The sequence below is a fragment of the Ischnura elegans genome, chromosome 12, assembly GCF_921293095.1.
Source record: "Ischnura elegans chromosome 12, ioIscEleg1.1, whole genome shotgun sequence".
Lineage (NCBI taxonomy): Eukaryota > Metazoa > Arthropoda > Insecta > Odonata > Coenagrionidae > Ischnura > Ischnura elegans.
The window spans coordinates 48111559-48129539 of NC_060257.1; the positions used below are offsets into that span (position 1 = coordinate 48111559).

The 17981-nt window shown below is 36.6% G+C and overlaps 1 protein-coding gene across 1 annotated transcript in view; it reads left to right on the forward strand.

Moving 5' to 3' along the window:
- Positions 1 to 17981, forward strand: part of LOC124168824 — a 94129-nt gene that overhangs the window by 40489 nt on the left and 35659 nt on the right. The gene's annotated exons all lie outside the window — the stretch shown is intronic.

Here is a 17981-nt window from a genome sequence, read left to right on the forward strand (position 1 = left end):
TCCAATATTTTGCAGTATGGTCTGTGCAAATGCAAGGAATAGCATTGAAGAGTTATGAATTTAATAAATCAAATCAACATGAATGTTAATTTCGGTTGACTTCCCTTCTTTCCCCTTAAAGCTTGGATCACTTTGTCCGTCAGCGACGCGAGTGGCGACTTTCGTAAGCACTTTTTAACGCGCGGTGGGTGACAAACATTTAGTGGCTGACTTGAAAATATTCTTTTATAATATTCGTGGTACCATAAATCCATCTAATGAAGCTCAATTATTCTAGGGTTTAAATATGTAGAGATCACTGCTGAAACGTTTATCTGTATCACACAAATCCAATTAACACAAATTGCAAAAACAAATGTTCTGGTTTATTACTTACGAGGAAAAATCCTGGTACCATTACTTCACAAATCAAACTAACAAAAAGATTTTCGAACGCTTTTACAAATTTGTTACACTTTTCCTTTAAAATAAGGCTAATGTAACAATTCTCCTTGACGACGGGAAAATAAAGAGGAAGGGAATCGTGGAATGGAAATAGTGGCGTTGGACAGTAAGCGGTGTCGCACGCGAATTTTCGTCCTGAATACTTATCGATTGTGTTTGCAAATTGTGTTAATTTGATTGATGAAGTAATAGTACTTGTCGTCGCTCCCTATTTTTCTTCGTGAGTAATTACGCAGGACAATTGCTTTTTTAATTTGTGTTTATTTGATTTGTGTAATAAAGGTAAACGTTACGCTACTCTTGTTTCACTATAGAATGCATAGTGAAAACTGCTAATAGGGACAAAAAATAATAGCTAAAATATTAGATCGCGTGACTCACTTGAAATAACTCTAGGAAAATCTGGGAAATAACTTTTTTACTATCCGGAAACTAGAAAAATGATATTAAAATATCGGGAAATAAACTTAGAGTTAATCTAAATTAGTGGTGGATACAGGGAGGGGGTCACAGGGGCATGACCCCCTCCAAATTTTATCAAAACAATTTTTATTAGTTTAATAGTTTTTGTATCCTTAAATGTCTAAAATTGTTCAATTTTATCTGTTATCCATACATATAAAAGATGATGTCTGTTTGTCTGTCCTCTATGCGTTTCCATACGGCTGCACGAATTACAGCCAATGTTAGTACGTAGCAAACATAATGAAATACACTTTTGTATGTTCCACAAGAGTTTTTAATCCCGAAACCTGGGTCGGGATTAAAAACTCTTGTGGAACATACAAAAGTGTATTTCATTATGTTTCCTGCGAACAAGTTCCACCAAATATCGCCATCCAACCTTAAGCTGGTTAGTACGTAGGTTCATCTCATGCTATCAAACCCCGCAGTGCTACTTTCGGTTGCGTCCGACGCGTCCTTCTCGTCGTTTTCTCATTACCATTTGTTGCGTCACGTCATACAACTTATGTGGTGGAGCACCCTGACGGGTAGCACACTTCTTGACACGTCATAAGGGAAAACATAATTCAAAGGATTCTACTCTTAACTATTAATCCTCTTGGTGCACACCTTTTTCCTGGGGAATGCGCTCACATGACGCTTTTGGTCTATGCACATACGGACACACATAGCGAACTATGTTGTGGAGCAAGGTATAAGCTGATCCCGTGCGCAGTATGCGGAAATAATTTTTTCCATTATCAGCTGTTCAGCTTGCCTAAAAATCCTGCTATGTGACCATGGATTCCAAGTTCCAAATTTCCCACTTCTTTAGGTACCCGAGAAACGCCGGGTGGCCCGCTAGTTAAGAATAAAAATGAAATTTTAGGCTCCAAAATGGGCATTTAAATTTTTTTTACATGGGTGAACGCCCCTCTCTCCCGGGAGTTATTATATACTCCCCAAACACAAGTCATGACCTCCCGCAAATTTGATGCTGAATCCGCCCCATAGTGAAACACTATGTTTTTATGAGGAAGTTGCATCTCGACGTACTCTTGACATTAAAGTAATTTGCGGTAATTAATCAATTAAGACTTATTGAATTTATCGCTTTGGTCGGATGTGAAACGTAGTCGGGCTTTAAGACGATGTTCTCCGTGTCACTCTTAAATATAACTATTCTCAATTGATCAAGCAATCTAAGTCTAGCGCGCAGCCTCGAGCCTCTAAATTCATTATCATAGGTGGTTTATCCTATTGAATTCCCGTTTTTTAAATTTTAACTGTGGCAATTGAATTTCCTCGCACTAGTAACATCTTCTCTCACTTATTTTAAATACAGTTTTAAATAATAAAAAATTTAAATGCAGTGAACTCACTGTCGGCTAATTTTGATCGGTTTAATTTTTATGCTAATTTGTAGTTGAAATTGTAAGTAACTGATGTTCATTTCGAATGTATAATAAACCTGTATTAAAACTAATGAAAGCAAATTAATATTATTATTTGACTGAGTTGCAAGTCATTTTCTACCGCTTTTCTCGGGATGTTCAAATTCCTTTTCAAACGAGTTTAATTTTTTTCAATTTACACTGCAATCGTAGATTAGAAAAATATTGTTTGAATATCATTTAATTTGCAGAGGAGATGTGTTTTTCTGATTAGCAAGGTGTAATACAAACACAATGATATAAAGTGAAAAAAGTAACAATAATGTTCAAAGTGCAGTCAGATAGTTATTAATGAAATAGCAAATAAAACAACTCGACCTTATGGCACTGGTTCTTCGCATTTGGTAGTAAATGTAGTTAAATAGTTATTACTACCCTCTCTTTAAGTATTGCTACTTATTATATTGATGTGTGTGTGTTAAAAAGTAAAGTTTTAGTTCTAACAAATAGTTACACTCTTGAGAGATTATCTGAAATTGACCCCGTTAATCTTTTGCGGTATTCAGCCCATGTTTGCTTATAGGATTAAATTGAGTAGGAGTGGCGTCTCGTACAGCGATGGCTAGTATCAATTGGATTTCAGGTAGCGTTAAAACTTTTATGAAATGAAAAAAATTATTTATTCACAAACAACATTTAATCATATATGTTGTTATTCTTGTACCTGTATTTTATTTTTACGTAATTATTAATGGCACAAGTTTTTCCTGAACTAAAGGTATATTAAATAGCAATCATCATTATTCAAACTTTATACTTCACGACCCCTTATTATATATATATATATATATTTTTTTTTTATATCACGAGATGTGGGTCAAATGTAGGCAAATGTTTGCAAATGTAAATAATATTTACATTTGCAAAGTTAATATTTTGTAGGCAAAGTTTGAAAAAATAAATAATATTTACATTTGACCCACATCTCGTGATATAAAAAAATATATATATATAATCATCATTATTATACGCATAAACACGATTTTCCGTGAGATAATTTAGATATTTGTTTTTTGCAGAAGTTCCAAGATGTTAAACCTGGGAAGCGCTTTTTTTTCTATAAAATCCATTCCAGTAAAATTACCAATACAGTTTATCTATTACAACATTAAAGCCTATACATTACGATAAAAAAGTAGAGAGGAAAATTCTCGGTCAAAGCATTCACTACGTATCGTGGTAGAACCTCTTTAATCGGAATACTAAAGAGAATGGGAGAAGAAAAGAACATGCAAGTATACAGAGATACGTGGGCATGCAGGATATCAGACAGGGTTCATTGAACGGAAAGAGGCATGAGACTAGATCACTTCATGACACGTTTTGTTATCAGCGCTTCCAGCCACGCGGCGATCCAAGACACTTGAAAGGGCAATTATCTCTAGCTTTGTAGATATTTCTCCTTGCTTGATTGAATAATTTTTCTTGATTGATTGAGCAATTAAGATCAGACAAAAGCGCACTATATTTCCCTGTAATAGGGAAACGTTGAAGCAAGAGGCATATTTAGGCATAGGTATTCGCTGAGACGATGAAGGTATTTTAAGAGGTAAACGTAAAAGGTAATTTGCTGATCGGTTAGGCCTAGTTATTCGTTTTTCCCCCGAATAGTAATGTATTTTAACGAATGCTGGATCGAACTGAGGCTATAAAATCTCTCACATCGCGCTCCGAAATATTTTTTGTATTTTCTCATAGGTTAGCGGCTGGTATACTACCACCTTCCGCAGCACGCCTAATAAGGTGGTCAGTTGTAGAGTATGTTTATACGAAATTGATGGTTGTGACTATGATGGTTGTGGAGTTAACGAAGAGAAACTATCGTGGTTTGAAAATTAGTTATTCTCACGTTAATATTTCAATTTTTTCTAAAAATATCTGACGCCCTTTCAAGTGTCACCCTGACAAGATCCTACAGACGTGTAACAAATTTCAAATTAATGCTAACGAAGAATGCCTTGTCATCACTGATTCGGTTCGTTTATTCATAAATTTAATTAATAAAACTCTTATTTTTTCAGCATTGGGTAGAGAGGCTTAAAAAAAAATCGGACAGAAACCAACTATATAGGTAATGACTCAGGTGTAAATTGAATGTAAATTGATATACGTACCAGAAGAAACATTATATTAGATGATCATCGTCACTGGTCAAAACTCCTAAGATGTTTTTAGAGTGTACACTGTACAATATATGTACATTAGGGGAATGTTATTTACATGTAGGAAACTTTTGTTAGTATCTTCTATATCTGATAAAATCACCATATATACCGTTAGTATCGTGTAGTTAAAATAATGGCATGATAAACCATTTATATGATAACTCAGATAATTTAAATTGATATACGTACCTTACCATATATAATGATATCATAAACAATATATAATGATATCCTCATCACAGGTCAAAACTCACGAGATTGGTTTGACACAGCTCTCCACTCTATTGGATATAATATGATATAAATTTGAGCTTACGAAAGAGTCAGTAATTATACGAATTCTAACACCATTTAATCACCATCGATACTGTTGGTATCGTGTATTATAAATTGTGGCATGACATAAACCAAGTATATAATAACTCAGATAATGTAAGTTGATATGCGTACCACACGAAACAATATAGTATGATGATCATCATCACTGGTCAAAACTCCTAAAACTGGTTTGACGCTTCTCTCCGCTCAATTGGATATAATATGATATAATATAATTTGAGCTTACGAAAGAGCCAGTAATTATACGAATTCTAACGAAGAGAATTTTTCTCGTTGAGTCTCAACTTTTTGGATGTCTCCACTCTCGACAGTCGTGGACTTCTCGAGCACCAGAGCGGTTGAAAACCACTCGACCTAATTAATTATTCGGGATCACAATGGAAAGCGTTTCAGGCGCTTTTAAGCCTTTGAGATATCAATATTTTTACCCAAAAAGATGAAATGTTCGCATTTCCTCCCAGGACTCAAGGAAGGAGGTCAAGTTTTAAATGAGTGTCTTGGAATGGCTTTCTTAACTTATTTACTGACTTTGAAGATTCCAGGTCCGTTGGTTATTTTTTCGTGTATTCACATTGAGATATTAGCTTCAAGAATATTCCTACTATCTTTGTGGATAATAAATTATTTTTAAAGCTGTCTGCATTCTAATTAAATATTTCTGCAGAATAATGCGTAAATTATTCGTGGAAAAGCCAACATTAATTGAACAGTAAAGTTGTCCCGCGGGGCCAAAATGCAGAAAACAGCGAAAAACTAGTTTTTTTTTTAAAGAGGTGCGGCCATACCTTTGCGATTAACAAATACGAGAGCCAAATGCTTTGAATTTACCATTGTAATAATTCTTATAAAATTCTGGAACAATTATTATAGACTTCATTTCGCCGTCAGGGCAAAAGATTATGTCCATTGTGTCATACATGTGCGATGGATATACATTGACCATTATTGTCAAGAGAAGTAGAAGAAATTAGAGGATTTTAAAATATGGCATCCAAAAATATATCTAGGAAAGCCTGTTATGTTTTAGCTATGTAATTTTCTAGGAAATGACGTAGATATCCGCATTTTCTGCTGGCTGCTTTCCTGGAGTCGCATATTGGGGAAGAAGACATCAGAGTCTTCGTCCCATACTTAGTAGGTATCGGGATGATAATGTTATATCTATGGGCTGGAGCTCACAGAATGGGAAGCAAGCAATCTAGCCTAGCCAAAATTTCGATCCTTCTCCATCACAAAATAAGAAAATAAGAGTTATCGATCGCTATAGATATAACTTACAGAAAAAAGTTTTGGAACGAGCCTGGTCTGATGAAATTCGCAATTAAGGTCAAGCGTAGGGGAAATAAAGGGTCCTCCAACTTTTTCCGCTCCTCCTCGAAATGATATTTTCAATTTAATAAAAAAAACTGCCGTGTAAATAATAACATTTCTCTGGAATGAATTTCACGCAGCGAAAAACAAATATAAGAGGAAGTTGAAACTCGGGGGAATATTGGAAAATGTGATTCAGCTAACCATTTTAATGGTGGAAATCGGAACGAAAAATTTACTTCTCTATTTTTTTAATGGTGAAATACACCTCGGAGGATACACTTTTTGATATTTTATTCCCGCAGCTCAACGTGTGCTTCTCTTTACCGTGGCTGCTTTTTCTACTGGCGACAGTTTGAGGTCTCCGCATTTCTTTTTTATGTATTTGAGCCCGAAAAAAATGCAAAAATAAAAAAATGCAATCCTCATGATATTTTACGCCCTCGTGTGGGTGCCATTTTGATTTTGTGATTGAGATAGTGAAGGAGGGAAATACAGAAGGAACCTCAACATTAAAGCTTACGGAATCGATTGAGATCGCGAGGAATTTTCGCGAATTCGATCGCGTCGCGTATAATGTGCGGATATCAGGGTTCTTTTTTTTCTTATTTCGTTTCCCGAACGCCGGTTTTTGTTGTCGCCTCCGTCGAGGCATGCCATTCCAGCCAGCCCTCGAATCCTTGAGGGAGTTCGTATTCTAGAGCATGGATTTAGAGTATAATGCTTTCTCTGAAGCGAAGAGACGACTCAGCGTTCACGAAGGCTTAAAGCGTTTTTTTTTCGCTATCCACGCAGGAATGCTGCTGACTGAAGCCTCTTTTTGGTAGAATGGCGTACCTCACTATATGGCCTTAAATTCTCCGATGAGGCAATCATTGTGTGGAGTATCGAAATTTATTTCAAATATTGCTAAAGATAATTGCAATGTATTGCTAGCAAGTCGGTGTTTGCGAACTTGTTTAATTTGGAATAATTTGTTGAAATTATTTGCCCATAAGGTTTGTCGAGTTTTTACGATGATTTAATCCATTAAATATATCATCATATGTTACAAATGCACAGGAGGCGAGGTAATTTCATTACTTTTTCATTTATCCACCTCGGAGGATACTTGCGGTGATATTTTTGTATGCGTAGCTGTAGAGAGAACAGGTTTCTATCGCGAAGAAAAACTAGAAAAGGTTTTCCTTCTAGTCTACTCTGCTGTTACTAAACTGCCCTTGGCTGTTTCTCAAGATCACTGGTCATTCGAGAGGCAAATTTTCGAGTGTCCGCTGCAGTATAATTTTTCACCGATAAAAATTAAGAAGGGGGTTGGAAAAGTCCCTGAAAACCCTACTATAAGTTTACTGCTACCGAAGAATGATGAAGTTAAAATGGATTGACCGTGTAAGTAACGAGGAAGTACGAAGAAGTGTGGGAGAAATGAGGAGCCTCCTAAAAACTTTAGCAGAAGACGGGACAACCTAGTTGACCACATTTTGAGGCACGATGGCCTGATGAAGACAATCGTTGAAGGACAAGTGGAAGGGAAAAAGGGCAAGGGACGGCCCCGAATGAGTTACATAGGACAGATTATAAAGGATGCAAAAGAAAATAAATATGAAGGTTGGCGGACAGAAGAGAGAAATGGAGAGCTGCGTCAAACCAATCTTAGAATTGATGACTAATGATGATGAAGAATTATTTCACACGAAAGGATTAAAATTTCTGACAGCATATTCTTTCATTATTTTCATAAGGAAGTTACACAACGTAATCTCTCGTTGAAAGCGTACTTGGATATAACGCGAGGATACTACGAGTATTTCCATTATGCTACGGAGACCATCTCAAACGTAACGTGAACGCTTGACTCACTTATTGCCTTTCTTTCCGAGTATGGTGATTACGGCAGACATTTTTCTTCATTTTACCGTATCGAACGCTCTATCCGTCCCTCATGTTTCCATTCAGGAGCGTGCCTGTAGAATAATACATTCTGAGACTATAATTTCTAGGCGAACAACATGATCCTAAAGTGTCAGGTCGCGATTGATTTTCTCTTCATCGTATAATAACGTTCCTTTTCATTGTTAACGTTTTCTTCTTCTCAATGGAAAATGAACCTGAGCCTAGAACTGAGTTATTGGTGGCTAAGTTCTAACAACAAAATAGCAAATTTTTGAGACGTGTTGTTAGAACTAGCAGGAGAGCAAAAAATGATTAATTTATATTACTTATACACTGGAATAAAAAACCCAAAAGTTCATAAAACTGAAAAAGAAGCATTCATTTGCAAACAAAGTGCTTGTATTTTATTATAAGAATGTTATTAAACTTTGTTATAGATACCTCTCTCAAACCGGTCATATTTGAGATACGTGTTGTCAGCCATCGTTATGCTGTTACAAGATTCATTTTTGTTTCAAGATTTACTGTTAGAGAGGCAATTTACCTGCAGACTCTTTTCACTGCAACTAAGAGGACATTTAAATGCGGCTACATCTAGCGGCTGCTTCGGCAATACTGTAATAAAAAATTGATTTCATTGAAACTGGAGATGAAAATATAAAAATATTTCAATCAGTGAACTGTAGCTCTTTTGTTCTATTATCTAATTTAGTGCTACCAAAGTCCGCGGTGGAAATTTTTTGAACTGTGGGAACGTAATATTAGAATTTATAGAATCTTGTAAGAGAAAGAGAGAACAAGAATATATCTACATAAATATTAACAGTTACACGTTTCAGAATGCAATGTATATAAGACTGATTACACAGACGAGAACAAATCTCATTAGCTATTAAAGGCGTATTTTTCAATATCCCAGTTCAACCGTATTGACTGAACTTGATACATTTTAGTGATGCAAAATACCCACGTATTTATAAATAAGTACAAACAATCATGATATTTCCGCGGGTAAACTCCAAAAATGTATACTTATCCCGGTAAGAATGATATATGAGAGTCATCTATAAATGCTATGGCTTTCTTGCGTGTATAGTATTTTAGAGGTCCGAAGGTCATCCATGACTGATTTTGTATTTTAAAGACGGTGGAGAAAACGTTTGAAATATAGCCCATGATATTTTAAAAATCCTCTGGTTGTTATTATCATATCATCTAAGCCTTCCAAATCTCCGTTTGTGCCAAAGCTTAAAAAACCATAAATTAATTATCTTCCATTGTTTAAATTCGTATCCTGGGCGATGAGTAAAAACTCATGTTTAAATATTCAACCCGCTATAAGTAAACGGTGTTTCTGGAGGAATCTGCAATACTTCAGGAGGCGGTAGGGGATGCAATTTTAAGTATTTTTTTTGTCCAGAATCATTGGATCGCAACTCCTTAGCTACTGAGCTATGGCAACGCAAACATTTTTGGGGCTGCATTTTGAAGTTACCATGAAAACCATTTTTCTGGGGTATCCATCCCTTTTCTAAATTTTATTTAATGATGTGGATTTTTAAGAAAATTAAATAATTAAGTTTGGACGAAAAATTTGCTATATCAATTGCCTGAAAAATTAATATTTGGGCTTAATTTTACTAGAACTTTGAGCGAGTATCAACTATGCGATTGCGCTCTCTTACCCATTTTTAGATTAATTGTTTCAGACAATTATAATCGCTTATTTCCGTCCAATCATAATTATTTAATGTCCTTAAAAATCCAGATCATTGAATAAAATTTCGAAAAGGATGGATACCCCAAAAAACGGTTTTCATGGTAACTTCAAAGTGCATCCCCAAAACTGTTTGCGTTGCCTAAGCTCAGTAACTAAGGACTTGCGACGCCTTTTTTTTGGACAAAAAATGCTTAAAATTGTCACCCCCTATTCCTCCTGAAGTATCGCAGATTCCTCCTGAAACACCCTGTATACCCTACCCTCGTGAACTTCAACATGTTTTTTTTCCACTGTAGTGTGTTATGAGTCCATTTCGAGCAGTTAAATGGAGCATTTCAAGTCTTGAGACCCTCTCTCGAGTAAATTATTCATCTGTATGTATGTCAGTGGGATACGGTAGAGTGGACGAGTACTGTGCACCTGATCAATATGGCATTCAAGACTTCGCGGCTTGGACATTCTTGCCATTTTTACTGCGCAAAATTCCTAATTACGATGTACGAATATTACGAAACAGCGCACCGTGGAAATATTTACAACGAAGATGTCGACTATTTGTGCATAATTTCCCATTATTTTTCATTAATAAAAGAGCATAATAGCGATATCATAATTCCATAACCATAGGATAAAGCGTTATGCTGTACCGAAGTTTAATTTTTTTTCAACTAGGGCCGATTCTGTAGTTCTACACTTCGTTAGCTTATATTGACTAATAATTCTCCATGTAATAAGGCAAAAAATTAAGTTGATTAAGTGTTAGAATCAAGAGGAGTAAATGCTAATAAAATTGTCAGGGAAAATTGAGAATTTTCGTATGAAATAGGAATTGATCATGTTAAAGAAAAGAAATACTTAAGGAATGTCTAATAGGAGAATAGAGAGGAGAACTGCGGAAAACTAAATTGGATAATATTAATCTGAATCGTTAATGAGTGATAATATCGAGGATAAAATATTGAAACATTTAGTTAAAGATTCATCAGTAATGTATGATTCGAAAAACCAAAAAGTATAGTTAGACAATGCATGCATATGGTTTCCGTCACCACCACCTCCCTAGTGACCTTATTTCTACATGTATTCTACTTCTACATTATTTTTAGAGTGTCATAGAATTTAGCACTATGAATTTACGACCATTTGTTTCCATCATAAGTTTTGCATCATGTTCAACCTTAAATGCCAGTCAAAGCTTTATTAGACAGTGTATATATTATAAAATGGAAAATCGTACATTTAATTAAATGTTAAACGCAATGCTAAATCAATATATAAAACGTGCTTTCCCTGTAAGGTGTAAACTAAAAACACCTGTTACTCCGTCAAGGGTAAGCTCTACCCTCACCAACCCCTACGAACCTTGGGGTTTAGCGACTGAGGGTGTTATTCTTATTGATAGCCGCTGATACTTTCAAAGCGTAGCCGTTGTATCCAAATTGAACAGCATGCAAATGTAGAAACGAGGTAGCCTCGCGCGAGTTAGCGCCTTATTCTTAACTAGCGAAGGTTTCTGGATTCCATGAAAGGAGTGACATCTTGTTTTACTTACAAATTTCACGTTTGTTGACGAGAACTGTTAACATCGCCCGCAACGTGTTGGCTGTTCGCATTGCCTCGCTAGAAAACGGAGATTACTAGGTGTGGAAGTATCTTTATGCCACGCACCAGCGATGGATGTTTTTACGTGAGCACGGCATTGTTTACTTCTCAAAAATATTCATTTACTTATTGCCAATTAACTGCAATGAGTTTATCTGCATTCCCATGACCATGAGATCATAACCAGGGGCCGTGCTGGTCTAGTGGGTTGAGCGATTGGCTGATGATCGGGAGGTCCTGGGTTCATTCAAAATATATTTGTTCTACAGTCTATCTCTCTTATTTTATTTTTATGATCTGATCTACCGTATTTAGTGTGTTGGAGTTTGTAAGATATGGATAACTTCGTCGGAAAATAAACAGCTCTTGAATTTACGTAATGGGTTTAGTCTAATTTGTAATATACGGTCTTATAGTGAAGGTCTGATAGTGATTCCCATCCGAGTTGTTCTAAGAGGTCGGTAACACTAACAAGACTATGTGAAGGGCTTAGAAATATATTGGTGTTAGTCAAAAATCAAAGTTTTTAATGAATTAAATAAAAATTTGCTAAGAACTTTAAACTGTGCTGAGGTCTCCAAGTATGTGCTGCTACCCGGCGCGGCGGTCCCAAGCGTGACTATGACGCATTGTACTTTTAGATGATTTTGGAGTCGATTGCCATGGATACCTCAAAATCAACAAAAATTGACTTTCACCTATATGTTTCTCAGTCCTCCATATATAGATCAATATGAAGTAACCTTGTTATTAACCTGCGTCTTTAAAATCCTTTCAAGTATAGAGCAGAAGACATTTACGTACTTCACGGCGTAAGTTACTAAAGGTGGAGGCTTTTGACGAGTCACTACTCCTTTATTCTCCCTGCCTCATTTTATGCGTGCTAGAATACGAAGCCAACCACCCAAGCGTTGGATGCCTTTCTTGCTCTCGTGGATATATCAATGGGGGAAACATTCAGGGTCTGAGGAAATTTATGTTTCGACCGCGCGGCTGGTGATGGGGAAGTGAGAAAAATGTGAAGACCCCTTGCCCACTGAATGATTAATCGACCGGCTCAGCCAACATAGCATGTGAGCTCATCATGCGTTATTCAACGTGCAGGTTTTCTTAGACCACTTCCGAAATAATGACCAAGATGTTACACTTCTCCAGTTTGCTACTTGTTTGCCTGTCATGTCAGGGAGGCTACAAAGAAACTGTCGTCTTTACGCCTTCACAAAGGTTAGGAAGTATTTTTTTTGGAAGGATAACTATTTTTGGGAAACCGATGCAAGAAATTGATCAATTTCGTGAAATGTATTGCTCAACAAGACGTCTCTGTACTACGCCGATTACTGAAGAAAGTTCACTTCTAAGGTACCCATTTGTACCGTCTCATTACAAATTTTTCTGCTTGATTGAAGGTGGCGAAGCGAGTATTTTCTATTGTCTACTGTATTTAAGTTGACAATAATGATGGCATTCTTTTTTGCCAATTATAAAAAAATATTTTTGAAATTAATACTTGCAATTTTCCATGATTATATAGTTTATTACGACCTAGGTTTCAATGTAGCTACATCATCTTCAAGGTGATGACGTAGCAACATTCAATCCTAGGTCGTAATGAATTTTATAATCGTGGAAAATTTTGAGTGTTTATTTCAATATGGAAAAATTCCACTCCATATCGCTTGAATCTTCGGATTTTATTTTTGGAATTATTTCTTCATTTCATATCTCTTGCGATTATGTTATTATCCTCTATGATAGGAATGTAAGAGGTTTACATCGCATTTCGATGACTCTACGAAGTTGTTTGATATAAATTCTTTTATCTTTTACATCAGTAGCGAATGCTATATATGCCTTGCAATCTGTTGATATTATTATATGGACCCTCTCAATTGAATGTGTACACGGCCTTCCTCTTTTGTTGGTTAAATTACCATCACGACTTTCTTCTTTTCTTTTGGCGATTTCATCCAAGAACTCATGCATTTATGATGCTCGTAGAACGAATAGGTGCGGCACACTCGTTGCTGGGTCAAATATAGGCCTCCATCGTAAGTTAGCCGCTAGAGAAAATAAAGCTTGGGATTCCCAGGTGCAAATGGCGGGAACAGGTGTAGTCCGGCAGACCTCGATTGGAGGAGATAGAAGGAGAGGCGAGAGGTAGAGATATTTGTAAGTCTTGGGTGAGAATTTTGATTCAATCAAGTCAGTTCCCTCGGGAAACGAAATGCCATGTTCGTGAAATTTTCAGAGTATGCCTCCCGGTTTACATGCAATATTTATGAAGATATTTTGGATAAACAATTTTATTTGGGGGTTCTCTTGGCCTCATAAAAGCTTATTTTTACTGAAGTTGATGAAATCAAATTACAAGGGTTAAAGCCATGACATTTTCTGTGTATCCCGAGTATAGAATAGTGGCATTATTAAAGAAGAATTTTTCTTGAGATATATTTTGATTTTTACCCTTTTCTGATATAATTTCACTCCTAGTAGAATAAAGTTTACTTCCATTTATGTGCTTCCTCTGCTTCTAAGTAGTCTATAAAATTTATGTTTAATTTTTTCTTCGGAATGAGTACCTACTTAGCGGGGAGGGGATGTCGAAAGTAGTGCTAGAGAGTATAATGTTGGGTAAAGAGGGAGAGGAAGGAAGAGAATATGAATTTTAGATTGAATAAAAGGGAATAAGCCCTATTTTGAATTGAAGAGAGAAGAACATGAAGGAAGGGGAGGCTGCCAGAGTGCTTCTTGGGTATTCCATGGAGGCCTTCCTTAATCGGTAGAATACTTAAATAATAATTAAGTTTATAATAGATCTTTTCCCTTTACTATTGGCCAGCTATCACTTTGCTTATTGCATAATGTATGATTCTATTACATGTATCTCTCGTTAAATCCCTCGTAGTAGAATAGGTAGAATACTTTAATAATAACGTTTGAATAAACTCGATTGTTTCTGGCTTTACTTTGTGAAAATCCATTGTTAATAATAAAACGTTATTGTACTTTTCCACACGATTTAATTAATACGACCGGTTTCGTCGCAGGGGCGACATCATCAGGTACAGAAACCGTTATAATAACAAAATAACTGTTATTATAACGGTTTCTGTACCTGATGATGTCGCCTCTGCGACGAAACCGGTCGTATTAATTAAATCGTGCGGAAAAGAACAATAACGTTTTATTATTAATAACGTTTGATTTCAACGGGTACCTTCCGCCCGTTGAAAATGACATGTGGTCCGTCATGTACCATCACTACCATTACAGTTTATAGCTCCTTCTATTCTTTTTGAAAATTTCTTCCAGTTTAGTGGGATAGTGGTAATCAATCCCCTATGCCTGCTGATGCTATCCCATATGCCCGCGTCACAAGCCCAGACCTATCTCACTGTTGCGAAGCCGCCCCCAAGGCTAATCTTTTGGAAACCAGATCCTCAGAACGACGCGACGCAGGGAAAGCGAAGCCAAATTCTATTTTCGACCAAGCGGATTCCCGCGTCTAATCCAAAATCCTGATCTGCAGCGAGTTAACGAGTACACCTCGATAAAACGTTTCAACTAATAAGAAATAGTTTTTATTTTAAAAATTTCAAAATACGCTCTTGTATATTTTATCAATGTTTCTCCTGTGTGATCTAATCTCTCTCCAAATTGTAATCCCTTTATCTTAATTTCTTTTAGAGAAAACAATGGTTGCTATTACTTAATATATTTTATTTAATAACTTACAGCCTGTAAACAACTGCAATTAACAATGTAATTTACAAAAGAGAAATGATAAACTATACTTACTAAAAAGGAAAAATCGAGCAAAGATAATTCAGTTATAAAAATGCAATTTAACTCATATTTCATTACTACGCTGCCGATTTTACAATATAGCTTTCTACGCCATACTTTTGGAGATTTTATTTTATTGCCGGAAGTATCTATTCAAAATCGAAAGGCGATGCTTTTCTAAGAATAAAAAAATCTCAATTAAAACCAGAATATCAAGTTGTCTCAACATACAAAACTGTTTCAATGTGCTTAGTAACATAAAATCAGGGTAAAAATAAATGCAATGGCTGCAGATTAATGCATTCAGAGACAATAAGGTCAGTGCGAACAATACTATGCCAATAAAATAAAGATATCTCATTAGGTATTCCAAACGGGAGCGACCAAATTTTTCTACGTTTTTGTTCGTCCGCTTTTTCGTTCCTATTAACTGATACTGCTTTTTTTCTCGCTCGACATTGTACAATGGGCCTAGTTAGGCTGTTAAAAGGTTGATAGTTGTTTCCGAACTATTTAGACGCAAATTCTTTTAATTCCGACATAACTGACATTTTTCATCCTTATACCTTCCGTTGTTTCGACAATACTGACTTCAGAAAAGGTATGGAATGGGACTTGAGACCGTATAAACATATTTAATTCTGCGAACTGTATTTTTTTTTTGTAATTCACACGGCTAGTTCGGTCAACTATCGTTAGGACGACGGCTCGGACGATCGTAATGTGAACGAGGCATTAGAAAACGTTTGAGTTATTTTTTATTCCCGCGCTGAGCGATACTCATTTATTTGAAAGTTCGACATGTTATTTTTTTAACGGAGCAGTGGCGCGTGAGGGGGGGATTTTGGGGGATAAAAGCCCCCAGAGCTGGTATAAATTTTTCATTTTAATCCATTTTACTTAATTAGTTTAATATTTATTATAGAATAATGTAAGGATTAATATGATATCCCTCAGAAAGCCGTAAAACTCACCATTTTGAACCATTTATCTTAAAAATTTTCTAGGGGAGGTAGCACCTCCCGCTTACCCTGGAGGAAATTCCATACCCCACAGTATTAGTTGTGCCTAAAACCCCCCTAGCAATAATTCTTAGCTGCGCCCCTGTAACGGAGTAACCAAATTGGAGCGATTGAATGTTCGATTGAATTATACGAACACCGTTGATTTCTAACAGGAATTACCATTATTCACAGAATATTGTCCTGGGCGGAGGTATTCTTTATTTACTTTGCTGATTATGCAAAGCTTTATAGAACACATCGATGGCCTACATCAATCCTTAGCGTTATCCAATTTCAGTTGGTGACATTGTAATTTACATTGGTTTGTGAAGGATGAGAAATCAAGAGTTATATATATGTCTACCTTACGTTTACCAGGTTAACGTTGATTCTATTAAAACGAGAGAACCAGCTTTTAAAAAACCTATATTTAAAATTGGTAAATATTTATAATCCATGTATGCATATTAGACCTCGGATACGTTATCGCTGAGATATACCCAGTCGAAATAATCGGCATGAAAACAAAAGATATCGTCGTATCTCGCAACACAATTTACAATATGGATGTAAACATTGTTGAACTAAACCTTTGGCTCAAAAAAGGCTATTCGGGCTTCCAGCCGGGTGGTCTCCCTCCATTCTGCCGACGTTTCCGTTGCTGGAATCCATCGAGATCCGGCTGGCAACTAACACCCTCAATCGTGACACAGGGTATTCACTGAGTAATGCATGGAAACCGGCACTTAAGAAAATAAGATTGGCTGCCTCCGAGCCAATCACGTTAGTCCTCACAACCAACTGAAAAGTAAACAAGCTGGCAAACTTCATCCACTCACCATTAGCCCTGAGGATGGAACCCGACTCGTGTTCCGAAACGTCGGCAGAATGGAGGGAGACCACCCGGCTGGAAGCCCGAATAGCCTTTTTTGAACATATTCGCCGGGAAAGCATCAGATTTTAAACCTTTGGCTGTTTACGTGCATTTGGCACATTTGCTGCCTCTGTTAATCATTTCAGATCAGCTCTTCACAGTTATTGATGGATATTTTAAGTAACTGTAGGAACTTGACCAGTATTTCAAGAGTACTTTCCCTTTGGGAACAAGTAACCTGTAATGTTTTGAGTCCCAAATATCTATACATTACCTCCGTGGCTCAATATTTCTTGAATTTCTTATAAATATTTCTCGGGTTTCTAGCCGAGTGAGACTTTTTTGTTCTAACGTTTCGACCTACGGGAAACATTCCTCCGAAATGGGTATACGAAGAAAGAGATTTCGCTCGCCCTGTTAAGAGCTAACACAGAGCACAAGAATAACCGCGTTGAAAGCTTCCTCGTTCCAGATATGCCTTCCAGAGATAAGAAACCCATAGCAAGAGCTTGTCTGCCTTATGTCTCAACTGTGGCCGGGAAAATATCGAGGATTCTAGCAAAGCGGAATATTGAAACTATACACAAACCACCGCAAAAACTGCGTGGGGATTTAGTGCGTGTGAAGGACAACTTGGGACTCAGAACACCTGGAGTTTACCGTATCCCATGTCAGTGTGGGAAAGTGTACATCGGAGAGACTGGGCGCACGGTAGAGACACGAATTAAAGAGCACAAGAGGTGTATAAGACTGTTCCATCCGGAGAAATCGGCCCTCGCTGAACACAGCCTAACGGAAGATCATATAATATCTTTTGATGAGGCTCGAGTGATCTCTAAGGCACCTTTGTTTTGGGATCGTCTCCTTAAAGAAGCCATTGAGATCCGGCTGGAGAGGAATAAAGTAAATCGCGATTCTGGGTACACGATAAGCACGGAATGGAAA